This window comes from Carassius carassius, chromosome 26 (assembly GCF_963082965.1).
Source record: "Carassius carassius chromosome 26, fCarCar2.1, whole genome shotgun sequence".
Classification (NCBI taxonomy): domain Eukaryota; kingdom Metazoa; phylum Chordata; class Actinopteri; order Cypriniformes; family Cyprinidae; genus Carassius; species Carassius carassius.
In genome coordinates this window covers 31,166,005-31,180,765 of record NC_081780.1, presented here as the reverse complement: position 1 = coordinate 31,180,765, position 14,761 = coordinate 31,166,005, and the positions used below count along the sequence as shown (strand labels likewise).

The 14,761-nt window shown below is 37.6% G+C and overlaps 1 long non-coding RNA gene across 1 annotated transcript; it reads right to left on the bottom strand.

Moving 5' to 3' along the window:
- Positions 1-1,562: 1,562 nt before the first annotated feature.
- Positions 1,563-6,391, bottom strand: LOC132106200 (uncharacterized). Its single transcript, XR_009424071.1, has 3 exons — positions 6,280-6,391; positions 3,201-3,293; positions 1,563-1,684 (listed from the first exon to the last, which is right to left on the bottom strand). It is a non-coding gene; the product is annotated as an uncharacterized LOC132106200 (long non-coding RNA).
- Between the last annotated feature and the right edge of the window lie 8,370 nt (positions 6,392-14,761).

Genomic DNA, 14,761 nt, shown 5'->3' with positions numbered 1-14,761 from the left:
CAATTGCAATGTAGTTGCAGAGTAGAAAAGTATGTCGATGTAATATGGAAACAGCATAAAACTGACTTAATCAGAAAAATTAACTTAAATTTGAAATATGAAAACATTTCATAACATTTACACAAACAATCATAAAAATCAATATTTCCTTAGATATAAGAATCATCAGTAAGACTTCTCAATTGCAATGTAATTGTAATGTTGTATGAGAAAAATAGAATTAAATATATGAAATATGTAAACATTTCATGTAATAGTGTGCAAGTTAAAGAACACAGAATCCAATAAAGCAGTCAGGTCACAGTAAAAAAAAATAAAAATAAAAAGTAAATAAATAAGTTACAGTTTGTCTGCAAAAATGAATGCTCGCAGAACTCTTACTGCTGGTGTCTCCTCCCCAGGAAGTCCATACACCACAGTCTGTAGAAATTGCCACACCAGGGAACACTGCTTGGCGTAGTTTATATCAAAGATGTAGAATGCTTTAAAGCAAACATCCAGTGCAGCCAGTAATGTACTTTGCTGAAGTGCTGCTCCATTTATAATGGTGAAGGCTTGAAAGCACTGGTTGTCTTAATTAAAAAATAAGTTTCTATGTGGTGAATGGGAGATAACAGCAAATATCATTTTTTATTTTCTCTAATAACAGAAGAAAATCTAAATACAAATTGCAGTTTCCACAACTTTTCAGAAGAGGAAATATTGATTACAGCCGTGAGCAGAGAGAGGTAAGTCTTATTCCCTTAACGCAGTAATGCAGCATGAAGCATATCGTTTTAAATGTGCATTCAATAAAAAAATATATAAATTAAACTTTATATTGTAAATACTTAATGTAGTTTTAGAAGTGGCTGTTAACTTACAGGCTGTATGTCTATGAAGGCCTTCCTGGTTTCTAGGAAAGTTGGTCTGCACATTTTTCTTCCAATTTTGTACACATGTGTTGGAAGGACTATTGGCAGGACTTGCACGGCAATATCACTCTGTCTCTCTTTAAAATAAACAAATAAAATAAAAACTCAGTTACTTTTTTTTTTCAAACTGCAATAAAAATTTACAACTATATCTGCATACATGACATTCATTTGTAAAATTGTGTTAAAAAGAAATAGTACACTGACAATGAAAGTGGAAACTGTCATTACCAACAGTAATTTTTTTTATAAAAAGTGACAATATCCACAATCTATACTTTTTAGCAATGATGGTAAAGTAAATAATTTTGGACCGTATTAATTTATAACACTGTTTGCTTAATACCCATTACCTGCTGACATCATTTCAATGTTTTGAAGTAGTTCAAGAGCTTGTTTCTCTTTGCTGGCAAACTGTAGAATCTTATCCTTAAACACAGGTACCCAATTTTCTGTGAGTTTTGAAGCACAGTCTGAAAGAAATTGTACAAAAAGGAAGATACCTACCATGCCCGGAGTGTCAAGGAGACGTGGATACTCTTTGACTATTTCCATTATGGTCTTGGATCCATGGTCACGAATCCACTTTGCCCTTTGGATCACGGTCTCTTTCAAATTTGCACTTACTTTTCTCCATAGCACTCAATTAGATGGGAGACCAAGATGCAAACCATGGCTTGTCTTTCTTTAAGTGAAATGCAGTTATTTTTTTCAATGCTATCCACAATACCACTGCCACAGGATGCTGATGCAAGGATGTCTCTTACTTTCTAAAAAAACGATGCACACAATAAGAGGTTGTGTTAGACTTGCTATAATAACATTTAATTGCTTGTATTTTTGTTCACATTTTTATTCAAACCAAATACAAGCATATAGAATCATGCATTTATTTATGATGAGAACAGATGAACAGAGACTGTGTTTCACTTTTCATATTCAACTCCACAGTGACAGCTGAGGACAATAAAAACAAAATATGCTAGGGCGGAGTAAAAAAGAAAAGGATTTCTCGATTTTATTAGATTCTAATTTTTATAATCAATAATCAATATCGATTGGGTCACACTGACAGTGAAATAGCCTTTGCTTGTTTTTTTTTTAAAACAGTAAATGACCTTAAAAAAAATAAAAATCTCCTTAGGATGGCTCTATTTTATGTTTTTATTTTATAGCTCTCTCTGTTTCTTTCTCTCTCTCTGTATCTCTGTCTCTATTGCTTTCTTTCTAATAACTTCATTAATAACTGCAGTGGAATGCTATCAACAGCTCAAGCATCCGTTACCAGCTTTAAAACGACGTTATGGTACTAACAAAAGAGGCATTGAATGAATGCAGAAAAAATTATTCTACTCACAATAGCGATTTAAGTACAAAAACCGGTCAAATCCCTTTAAACAAATCATAGTGTCGATGTCTTGAGGTGTGGTAATCGTAGTACAAGCGGAATAATTGACTCCGGACCGTTTAAAATTATTCTGAAAAAAAATGCACAACCGAGGTGTAATTGTCACGACCTCGGGTGTGCATTATTTTTCTAATAATTCAACGGCCTGTCGTCAATTATTCCTTACATATATTAGGGGTGTTTGGGAGAAACTATACTTAAGAGAATTCACTGATTCAGTGCACTGAAAAAGTAGGCCTACAGTACGTTCAGCTGGCTATGTCTGCTGTGGGATATTCCATACGGCAATCGCATTGAAAAAAAGTGCAGGCTTGTCCACAGTTTTTTTATGTCTGAGAATCCAGAATGCGCATGTATCAACAGAAACATATATTAGCTGAACCCTGTTTGTTTCGTGTTATTTACAGCAAACCAGACAGATGCTTTGTCAGATTTAAGTTGAACCGCGGTCCCAGCACATGCCGAACCGTGTGGGGTGAACCGAATGTTTTTTTTTTTTCAGCAAACCGTGCCATCCCTAATAAATATATATATAGCCCAGACCTAGTGTGAAGCACACGACTCGCCGTTGCTTTGTCTCACACAAACACTCAGACAGAGAGAATTGGTGCTCTACATTTAAACAATATTCTTTGTTGTATTTTCTTGTCAAAATAACAGCGTTCCTTTGGAAGTCTTCAGCTTAAGAGCTGCCGGGCTCTCCAATAGTGGACGGAACTAATGCACAAATTGACAATCTCATTGAATCATGTTGTAGTTACATTTTTAAGTTGTGCATGGAAAAAAATATCAGAATATCAGTGTGCCTAATAATTCTGCATGTGTTGTGTGTGTGTGTGGCCTTTTCTAGTAGCAGACTGGTCCAAAAAAACTCTTACAAATGCTGCTACTTGCTCCACTTTCCTGTGCTCAGGACCCTGCCGCTGCTCCCTTGGTTCAGTAGCTGTAGTTGCAGGCTCTTTGGTTGATTCCTTTAATAATAATTACAACAAAAAAAAAGAATAGTAATATACATGTATGCAATTTTGTCCAGAAATTTTACTTTAAAACAGCGCCCTCTATAAAAGGAAAATTACATCCATATAAATTTACAAAACAGTATTTCCATATCAATCAAGTGATTTTTTTTCATATTTCAGTGTATTGTAGAAAAGGGAAACACAATGTCAGTTTCTTCCAATATCATGCAGCCCTAAGTGTCATAACTGAAATCATTCATAATGGCATTACTGACAAACTTGGCACTTGATTAACAGGACATTTAATTTAACTAAACCATTACTTCCAGTAAAACTTACATGCATTGCGATGTGCCCACGATGACTTGATGTGTGTATAAATAGAATGTTGTTTAAAAGGCCATGAGGTAGTATTTAGTAGTAGGTGTACACAAGCATGGACTAATGTTTTTGATCACCCTGCTCCCAACTCCCCCCTAACAGCCCTCCTCCTAAAATAGCCTGTATCGCAGCGAAATGTAATGGTGGTTCTCATTGTCCTTTAAGGACATCACAACATGTAGAGGGTGGTGATCATCAATGAAGTGAATGTCTACCAAGTCAAGCACAGAAGAAGGAGACACAGAGAAGGCAAAATAATGTCTTTCAAATCCAACTGTGTCCCATTTTTTCACAATGAATTTGACTTTGGAGTCAAAGACCACAATGTTCTTAATGGTTGCAAACTGGGGCTCACCATCAGCAGAGTGAGACACAAAAAGTGTCATTCCTGACCTGTAGGTTGCTCCCTTGTACTTAATCCAAGATGGTAAATAGACATCCGAGAACAATGGAATTCCCTCAAAACCACACTTCACTTTCTCAAAATCGTCTACAGATGCCAGGAATGTGGTATATCCTGGACCAACTTCAAAGTCATGTGAGAACATCATCTCAGACAGCAGGGTGTAGCACAACATCATCTGATGTCGGAAAGCCTGTGTTTTACAAATGTTCCGAAAATTGCAGGTTACATGACTTAGCCTTTTGAAAAAACCATGCTTTGCCTCAAAACGCATGGACCAGAACCGAACCAAAGGTCCAAGTTTCCTGATGGCCCCAGGATAATGAAGCATGAAGTGGTGTTTTGGCTTCAAATGCCTATCTGGATAAAGCTCCAGAAACAAACTATGGTGTTCCTCAATCAGATGCTGCAAAAATATAACTGCCTCTGCAGTCAAGGCTGGAGAGAAAATCAACTCCATACAGCTGAGTAATGAAAGTAGTAGTTCCCAGTGTTTCTCACCTTCTGGAATCAAATCTCCTTTCATAAGAGGGAGCAGCCTTAGAAGGCACCACATCTGTGCTGCTGTTTGTCTCATGGCTCCATCAGGGTTTTTCAGATCCTGAGGTTTTATAACAGATGGCTTATTGTGACAATCAGAAAAACCATAATCAAAGCTTCTAAGTCTATAATTCAGCTGATCAAGTGTCAAGAGTTTCTGGTCAATCAGAGAATTAAGAACAAGCTTGGTTTCGTAACCTCCAACCCCTTCCAAAATGTCATGCATGACATCAGGAGTTACATTGTCAGTTACATGGTAGAACTGAAGTTTATTTAGTGAACACTCTCTTTTGATGTTGGTTTCAGTTGGGTTATTCTGAAGTAGATCAGAGTGGTAGTTACTCCCGTTGTGCATCACTGACAGATCCTCAACTGTCTGTTCTCTCAAAACCTCTCTTTGAACCCGACACCATCGACACACAGTTTTCCCTGAGAAACATTCGGTGTAGCCTAGGATGGAATTAAGACCCAAGTTATCTCCACAAACCTGTGCAACGCCTACTTTTATAGTGCCCTTGAAACATTTTGTGTCAACCTGAACTCCTTCCAATTCCAGATTCGTAATTTCAGACACAATTGGATCTAAGACAGCATTTATTCCATATGTTTTTATGTCATCTGTCTTGTACACTGCCAACAAGAAGTGAGAGTTTAGGCTGGAGAGATACTCAGGTCGCAAGCACTTAAGAGTAAAATAAACAAAACCTAGCTTGTGAACTGAGGTTTTTGATCCAAGTGGATTGACCATCTCACATTCATCGTTGTACAGCACAAGAGGAATGGACAACTCTTTAGAAAAGAGTTAACTTGTTTTGAAGATTGTGCCATCTCTAAAATCTTCAAGAGCAGTGCTTTCTTGATTTTGCCACTCAAAGATCTTCTCCATTGTTCCAGGACTTTCTAACACCAGCTTCAGCAGAGGCCTTAGAGGAATACGCTGAAAAGTATCTCGGACTGCCACTTGTTTTACAGTCCCCACTAATGTGTCTCTCTTTTGAGTGTATGAGACCAGGGAAAGGTACTTCTTCTGGATGTACAAAGCATCCAGGCTGAGTAAAATATTGCATTTGCTTGTACTCTGACTCAAAGCCCCGAAATGGTTGAGCTGCAAATGCAAAATGATCTAAAAGATTCTGGCTTTCAGGACTCTCGATGTGGCCTATCTCTCTTAAAAAAGAGACAGTTTTTCTTTGTAGAGAGTCAACAATATCACTGAGAAGGCTAGATGTGTGCTCTACCACAAAATTAACAGCACTTAATGTCTGGGAGGAGTTTGACCTTAATTTAGCTAAAAACAATGCAACTCTGTCTTTCATATTTTCCTCGTCAAACTCATCACATTGTTCTTCCGAAATTTCATCACAGTCCTCATCACTCTGTTCAACAGCTCCTAAAACTGAATTTGATGAATGGTTCTCAGGCTCAACCAAAGGGACTTCCTCAATTTCATTTCCAATTTCATTAGCATGCTCTAGTAGGTGTCTTCTAAATGATCTAATAATACTGAATGTGCGATGACATCCAGTTTGAGCACACTGAAAGTATCTGGATGTCGAATATATATGATGTACAACCCTCAAATTTGAAAAAATGCTCTGATATCAGGTCCCAATGACCTTTTGCATTTAAAGCAAATGTAACCCATGCTGTCTACACCTAATACCTTGTACTTACATCAAGCACATTCTTGAGGTATTTCTTGAATTTTAAACGAAGTCCAATAATAGGGATAAGAGAAGTCAGTGTGACATCATCTAAATGAAGGAGGGTTTCTTGATCAATCTTCTCAGCTAAGGAGAAGAAAAATGCAGATGAAACAGACCACATACAGCAATTGTGTTCATGGACATTTAGCTTTTCTTTAAAACAAATTCAGCTTTGAAAAATGACTGTGCCCAAGTATTTGTATTAGGGCTGGGCGATAAAACGATAACAATATGTATTGCGATAGACATGTAATCAATATAAAATGAGTTCGATAAAATGTTCGATATTTTCTTGTCGGAAGAAACCAGAGGTTGTGAAGCAAGTTTGGTTGCATGCACAAAGGCACTCACTCTCTGGTAACCTAGCAATGTAGGGAGTGACGCTACCAGCCAATCATGTAACAGTTTGGTTGCGCCATATTGTTGTCTTGTGTTGGATTCTCCAGTAATAAGTGGAAAGCCTTATTTGATCGGTGAGTGATGTAGATAAGATGACTGACTGCTGTGCCTGTTACTGAGAGAGAGAGAGAGTGGGGGGGGAGACAGAGAGAGAGAGAGAGACCCTCCATTGGCCGTGCGCTCGCAGTCTTCAAACCGTCTTGCTCTTCCATTCCTCCCTCGCAAAATTGATATAACCATCTAAATCAATTGTGAATTGACACGATGATAGGTCGGAGGACCTAACATTGCCTAATCGTCTCTGAAAAGCATTCTGCACATTCAGCTGACAAACCACACTTTAAATAAACGAACAAAACCTATCCAGTGATGAAATGTTTTCAGTGTTGACACAAATCCTGTGCGATGTCCTAACTACCGTGATAATCACACGAGCTGTCGCCGTGTCATAAGTGCGCCTTATATTTTCCTTTGCCAATCACACCTACGAATATGAGGAAGGTTAAAGGATTAGTTCACCCCAAAATGAAAATTTCCTAATCATTTACTCATCCCCAATGCCATCCAAGATATCCATGTCTTTCTTCAGTGAAAAAGAAATTATGTTTTTTGAGAAATTATGTTTTTTTTCCTTCATATAATGGACTTTAACTCAGTTGGTTGCCATTTTTTTCCTCAAAAAACTTAATTTCCACTGAAGAAAGACATGGATATCTTGGATGGCATTGTGGTGTGTAAATTATTAGGAAATTTACACTTTGATGTAAACTAATCCCTTAAGTTTAAAATAAAAGTGTTTAAATGTAACATTTTTCTCCTGGTCCTTATTTTAAATAGGTCATAAAAATATCAATAATTATCTATATCGACCGATATGAAACACTTATATCGTGATACAGTTTTCAGCCATATCGCCCAGCCCTAACTTGTACATGGTGCTTTCTCAATCCATGTGAAACTCAGAGCACAGAGTTTGTTGCATTCACTATCAATGTAAATCTTCTTTAACAATCTGTATTGTATAAAACGCTATAGAAATTAAAGTGACTTGACTTTGAACCAAGGACTCAAAGAAAACATTTGCTTTAAAACATATAGTGCAACTTCATAATTATGATTCGACCATTTTTGCTTGAGTGACGCTTTGCCAGGTAATAAGAAAAACTCCAGTATTTCCTTCTATTTGTGTGCTGCTGCAAAAGATATCTTGCCACAAAAAAAGTTGTGAAATATAACCCACAGCTGTGTGCGAATTACTCCCTACTCACTGCAATATATTGTGATTCATTCACTTTGCATATATTTACATTTGATGTCAATGTCAAAGTCACCTTTATTTATATAGCGCTTTAAACAAAATAAATTGCGTCAAAGCAACTGAACAACATTCATTAGGAAAACAGTGTCAATAATGCAAAAATGATAGTTAAAGACAGTTCATTATTGAATTCAGTGATGTCATCTCTGTTCAGTTAAATAGTGTCTGTGCATTTATTTGCAATCAAGTCAACGATATCGCTGTAGATGAAGTGTCCCCAACTAAGCAAGCCAGAGGCGACAGCGGCAAGGAACCGAAACTCCATCGGTGACAGAATGGAGAAAAAAACCTTGGGAGAAACCAGGCTCAGTTGGGGGGCCAGTTCTCCTCTGACCAGACGAAACCAGTAGTTCAATTCCAGACTGCAGCAAAGTCAGATTGTGCAGAAGAATCATCTGTTTCCTGTGGTCTTGTCCTGGTGCTCCTCTGAGACAAGGTCTTTACAGGGGATCTGTATCTGGGGCTCTAGTTGTCCTGGTCTCCGCTGTCTTTCAGGGATGTAGAGGTCCTTTCTAGGTGCTGATCCAGCATCTGGTCTGGATACGTACTGGATCCGGGTGACTGCAGTGACCCTCTGATCTGGACACAGACTGGATCTGGTGACTACGGTGACCTCGGAACAAGAGAGAAACAGACTAATATTAGCGTAGATGCCATTCTTCTAATGATGTAGCAAATACATAGGTTGTTATGGGAAGGGTTCCCGGTTCCGGTTTACCTAATTAATGCAGCCTAAAAATCCTTTAACGGATTTGGATAATAAAAGCATATTAGTATGTTATGTGTATGCCAGGTTAAAGAGATGGGTCTTTAATCTAGATTTAAACTGCAAGAGTGTGTCTGCCTCCCGAACAATGTTAGGTAGGTTATTCCAGAGTTTAGGCACCAAATAGGAAAAGGATCTGCTGCCCGCAGTTGATTTTGATATTCTAGGTATTATCAAATTGCCTGAGTTTTGAGAACGTAGCGGACGTAGAGGATTATAATGTAAAAGGAGCTCATTCAAATACTGAGGTGCTAAACCATTCAGGGCTTTATAAGTAATAAGCAATATTTTAAAATCTATGCGATGCTTGATAGGGAGCCAGTGCAGTGTTGACAGGACCGGGCTAATATGGTCATACTTCCTGTTGAATTCCTATTGAATGTAGGCAAAGTTACAGCTAAACAAGATGTACAAGCAGAGCAGGAAATTTATGAAGCAACGTTAACTTTACGTTCTGACAGAAAACCATGATGTTGAAGAAGCAGGATTTAACACGTACCGTTCCATGCACCGTCCAGTTTACACTTAAGAAAGATCACAAATAACAGTGCTTGCTGCCATTGGACATTGGATGTCCTAACAAAAAACGTTACCATCAAGTAAACACCGCCGAATCAAAACCATATCCAGCACAGAAATCGTTCATAATAAAGTAGATTTAACATGTAACGTTACACAACTAATATTTAAAAAGCATTTACACTATTCCTTCCCAGCTTCGATGAAGATGTCACGCGTGCTCTCCTGTTCACCGAGCAAGGGATCTGTCCTGAGGCGGAGCACGGCTGTCACATGGCTGTGAGGTTAACTCAGTTTAACTGACTGAAAGCCTAAATTGCACATGTAACATTAGTTTATACAGTAAAGCAGATGTCTTTTATGGCTATAAACATTGTTAAATACATATTAAATAACTTACGTTTCAGACAGAATTTCACTCGCTTTCATCTGAAGACGCAAAGAAAATGGCGGCTTCTCGCACTTGTGTCGTCCGGTTTTCACGTTGACGTGCGTGCTCTCCTTCACGTCCGCGTCCCCAACCCAGCGCCGCTGAGTTATAACTCAAGACAATTTTCAACCCAAACTTGGGTTAAAACAACCCAAAGTCCTTCGCAGCGGTCTCAACCCAGCATTATATTTATCACTGACACAAAACTTTTTCGTTACCGTTTTAAAGGTTATGGACAAATGTTCTGAAGCTCACCCCCAACCCAAATGCATGACTCAGCATCCGGGGTTCGAAGCAGTCTGTCTCAATCCGTGGGTTCTGCAAATCGAGTATGCATCCATGCTCCAATATTATGGCGATTATGACCAAGAAGGCTTTACAGAGGAGGAGTAAGTAATATTAAATACCTGAGCTACAACTATTATTCTGCACAAGTCAGTGCTCTATATGCTGTAATGTAAACTTCACATCTCAAAGTTTTATGTTTTGTTATGTTAATCATAACTGGTGGACAAGTTTTTACTACAATTCCACTTTCAGGCGATACCGTCACACTGCCTACAAGACATTTGTGAGGTGGTGCTGGGGCTACCTGGGGAAAAGTGTCCGCGTTGTTATCCCGTCATGTATTGTTGAGAAAATCAGGTATGCATTTCCTTCTGAACAATACCGGGGATTCCAACTGCCTCGGCATTGAAACACTTTATTACGAAGCATGCAACCAAGACTTGATTTGTACCATTTATCTCTCATTTGACTTCTTTTGCAGAACTATATAGTTCTGAGTTATTGCCTTGTTTGATAACTATTTACACTAGACTGCATGCATTTTTTTGTCACACACTGTAAAAAAAAACTCATTCACAGACTCCTGCATTCTTTTTCTCTCTCATACATTAAATGATTCAATTTCTGTGAAAAGCGGGACCAACGTCTTGCTGCAGCTTCCTGCAAGGCAGCACACAGATTGTCAGGGGACATTCAGTTCACTCATGTGTTCCTGGTATGGGCCAGGGTTGGGATTGACTTCCTCAAACAGCATCTTCAGCAGGGTGTCCACATAATCTAAAATGGTAAAATTAATTTTGTTGTAACAGTGCAAAATTATTTTACAATCACATCCTGGTCAAACAAGCAACAATATAATTGATTTTTAAATAAAAAGTAAGAATTGTGAAGTCGCAATTACCTTTTTTTTAATCTCAGTTTTTATCTTGCATAAAGTCAGAATTGTGAGAATAAAAAGTCACAATCACATTTATTTAGTGGTGGAAACTAACTTCCATATGGTCGATACCCATCCCGCTTTTTAAAGATTAAACAACTTACTGTATGTAGGTGCTGTTTTCATGCTGAAAATGCTGTATTCACCCTTCTTGAACTTTGGCCATCTGAGTCGAACCGACACGTCACCACTCTCGTTGCATGCTGGTTTCCGATCTGCATTCTCATTATAGTGAAGAGCGGCAAGGAGTAATCTAGATAAAAGTTTGACGCAATATCAACAACTGTACGTACTGATTAGCCTGTTAGACAGAATGCAAAGAGAATGCCATTGCTGATAAATAGCATTCTCTGTGCATTCTGTCTCACATTCTTGCAGCCAAACACTGGATATCTTTCCCAGTTCTCTGTGTGAAAAGTTGTGTAATTTTAAATGCAATGTTTCAGGTGAACTATTGTTATTATAGTAGAACAATTTTTTTTTTAAATCATATTTTTTTAAAGGGGTGGTAAAATGCCATTTTCACGAGATGTAAAATAAGTCTCTGATGTCCCCAGAGCGTGTTATCTATGTATTAGCACAAAATACCCCCCAGATATTTTTAAATAGTATGTTAAAGTTGTCCATACCAGCCATTTTTTGTAGTCCTTTTGTTTAAAAGCAAATATCTTCCTTTGCTTTGAACTTTGAGCGTTGTAACTTTGCAGATGTTGTTTATGCTCAAACAGCAACATTACACACTAGCTAAAGTTTGAAAAGTGAAATCATACTTTACCACCCCTTGAAATTAAATGGAAGCCCAGTTGTCTTACCTGCTCAACATTCCTAAAAATGGAAATACCACATTCTTTGGGGCAAATTTCAGTATCAGGCTGTGAAAGCCTTCAATTGAAGACGTCTGGTGGTGAGGGCTCAATTTTGCGATGTCCTTCAAGAGACGACCTTGCAGCATGAGGTCACAAAATTTTTCACAAGCTTTAGTGCCTGAAAGAGAGTTTAACGGAAAAGGACAGAATGTTGTTTTAGCTTCAATATCTAATCTAAAACCAAGGTACATAGTGAACTATAATTTTGTGCACCGTTACACTCCTAATACTCACACTTCATAAATAAGTACTGTATGTGTTTCGCTCTTTGTATGTAGCTTAAAATACATAATATACAATACATTAATGATACGTTAAGCTACTTACTAGGTTTCAACCATGCTCGCTCCTCAAGTGGTATTATTGGTATATAACAATATAATTCAATTTTTTTTACATGAACAATCCTGTATAAAATGGGACAGCAACCTTTATATCAAACATTTTAAATCGTCCACAGCTGAGCATCGCAGGAGGCTGATCTGCGCCAGATCGCGTGAAGTGAATGTGATGAACGAAGTCATTTTCAGATTAGGCCATGCAGGCTCTGCTCTGAAGTATATAATACTTATAATTACTGTTAACCCAGAGTAACACATTTTAACGGATTAATCGCCTTTTTTCGTTTGCTGCATTTTTATTTTTAATATAATTCTGTCACGATTGGTAAACCGTGATCCCAGGGTTTTTCACTATGTGGGTGAAGTCTGTGTGTTTCGCGTCAGCACTTGTCATCAGCAGCAGCTGTCACTCATTACTCATCCCTATATATTGGCCTGTCTAGCGTCTTGTGTTTGTCATATTATTAAATATTCATTACTCACAGTCGTCACAGTTATTCATTGTTTGTTATTAAAATTTTAGGCTACTTGTCCATTCGGGCAAGTACTTGCCCCTTCACAAAATCCACTTGTCCCGGAAAAGCATTAATGTCGATCCCTAAAGACCTTTTCCAGGTCAAATATTTCATCATTTGAAGTGCTTAAGGTAGTAACAATGAAGAAAAATCAACATTACAAAAATATATTAAAGAAGATGAAATTTCCAGAAATAACATTGCTAGGTCAAAGAATTCAATGGAGAGCAAATCTGTGGTGGGCAGTGCTTACACTGAATAGTTATATATGGGCATAAGTGTACAGTACACATAGAAAGCTTATCAAATATGATGATTTTCCTGAAGAAGGGACATTGAGTAAAGTAAGACTAAGAATGTTGTGAGAGAGTCAGTTGAAAAAAAAAATTGAATGGTTGTTGTATGTGTTCATCACGTGTGTAAAGGATGTACTCAGACTATAGTTTGATGGTTAGGAGAGGCTGAAAGACGAGAACGAGAGCAAATGCAGAAAGAATTGGCATGTAGGGGTGAAATGAAAAACATGGAAGAGAATGTGTGTGAGAAAACAGCTCCACCGGAGCAAAATGCTACTAATGAAAAGTATAATTGTGTTTTCCAATATGAGATCGGGTCAGCACCGCCGGCTTATTATTCGAATACATTGCATGATATTCGATATCCGTTCGAATTTTATTTTTCTCAAAAGTAACAGCCCTACAAGGGAGTAATAATTAACTTTTAAGTCAATACCGGAGCGTGCCAGAGCGCTTTACGACCAAGTGACTTGCCATGTGTGCCAAAAATGACAGGAAAAGTGTTTGAAAGCACTTCGGCTTCAGGTCAATTGATCCCTCCTCTAATGGCCAGAGATTTAACTTGTGAATTAAATTTGACCCTCAGTGCCGATTCCTATGGAATAAGCATTGAGGAAGCACCACAAATGACATGTTCTACATTTGAGCCGCAGTGGCTTACGAATGGCAGATAAAAGAAGTTGATTGGGCAGAGATGATTTTGAAATTGGCTAAGCATCGAACAACACCAATCAACACAGAGTTTTTGAAGCCTAATAAAATGGATTGCACGTCACATGTGGTAGTTGAGCGAGACTCAGAATATGAAGAAACTTTGTTTAAAGGTCCCATTCTTTGTGATCCCATGTTTTAAACTTTAGTTAGTGTGTAATGTTGTGATTAGAGTATAAATATTATCTGTAAAATTCTAAAGCTCAAAGTTCAATGCCAAGCGAGATATTTTATTTAACAGAATTCGCCTACAATGAACGACCCGTCTGGACTACATCCCTCTAGTTCCTGCAGTAACGTAACCGTGAAATTTTCGGTATCTTGAAACAGGTAATCGGCCCATGCCTACAATGGAATCATGTATACCTGCTCATTAGTGAACATTAACTAGTAGATAATCTATAGTAGTTCTTAAGCAGTTATGACAGAATTCATTAGTTATCGATTAGCTAACTGTTACTTATGGAGAAATACCTTTTAGTCCTTCAATAATGTTTGCTGGATGAACAGTTAAAACTTGCAGCTGATAAATAATTGTGATAAATCTATTGCAATTATTTATATACATTAACCTTTTGAGCTATTTTTTATCACTTTGTTACAAAAAGAACATTTTAGTAGTTATTAGTTATTAGTATAAATTATAATTTACTAATGCTTTTTTATTTTAGCGTATCACTTACTGTTTAATGTATTACTTTTATTAACTTCTACTTTATGCAAATGTATGCGAATGTACAAATATTTGTAATGCCAAAAAAGCACCTAAACGTGTGTGTGTGTGTGTGTGTGTGACAGAGAGAGAGAGAGAGAGAGAGAGAAAGACAGAGCATGTGCTGTACGCACTTGTTTATACCACATGAAGACGAACAAAATGTCTCCTTAAGTATAGTAAAACCTGAAACTATTGACATTGTGTGGGGTACAGCCTATGGTCCCCATGAGGGGGAAAAATAAAATAAAATACTATATGATGTTTATCTGAAAATGTAACAATGCAAACGGGTTTTATTGTAAGGGGTAGGATTGGGTTAGGGGATAAAAATGGTGTTTGGTCAGTATAA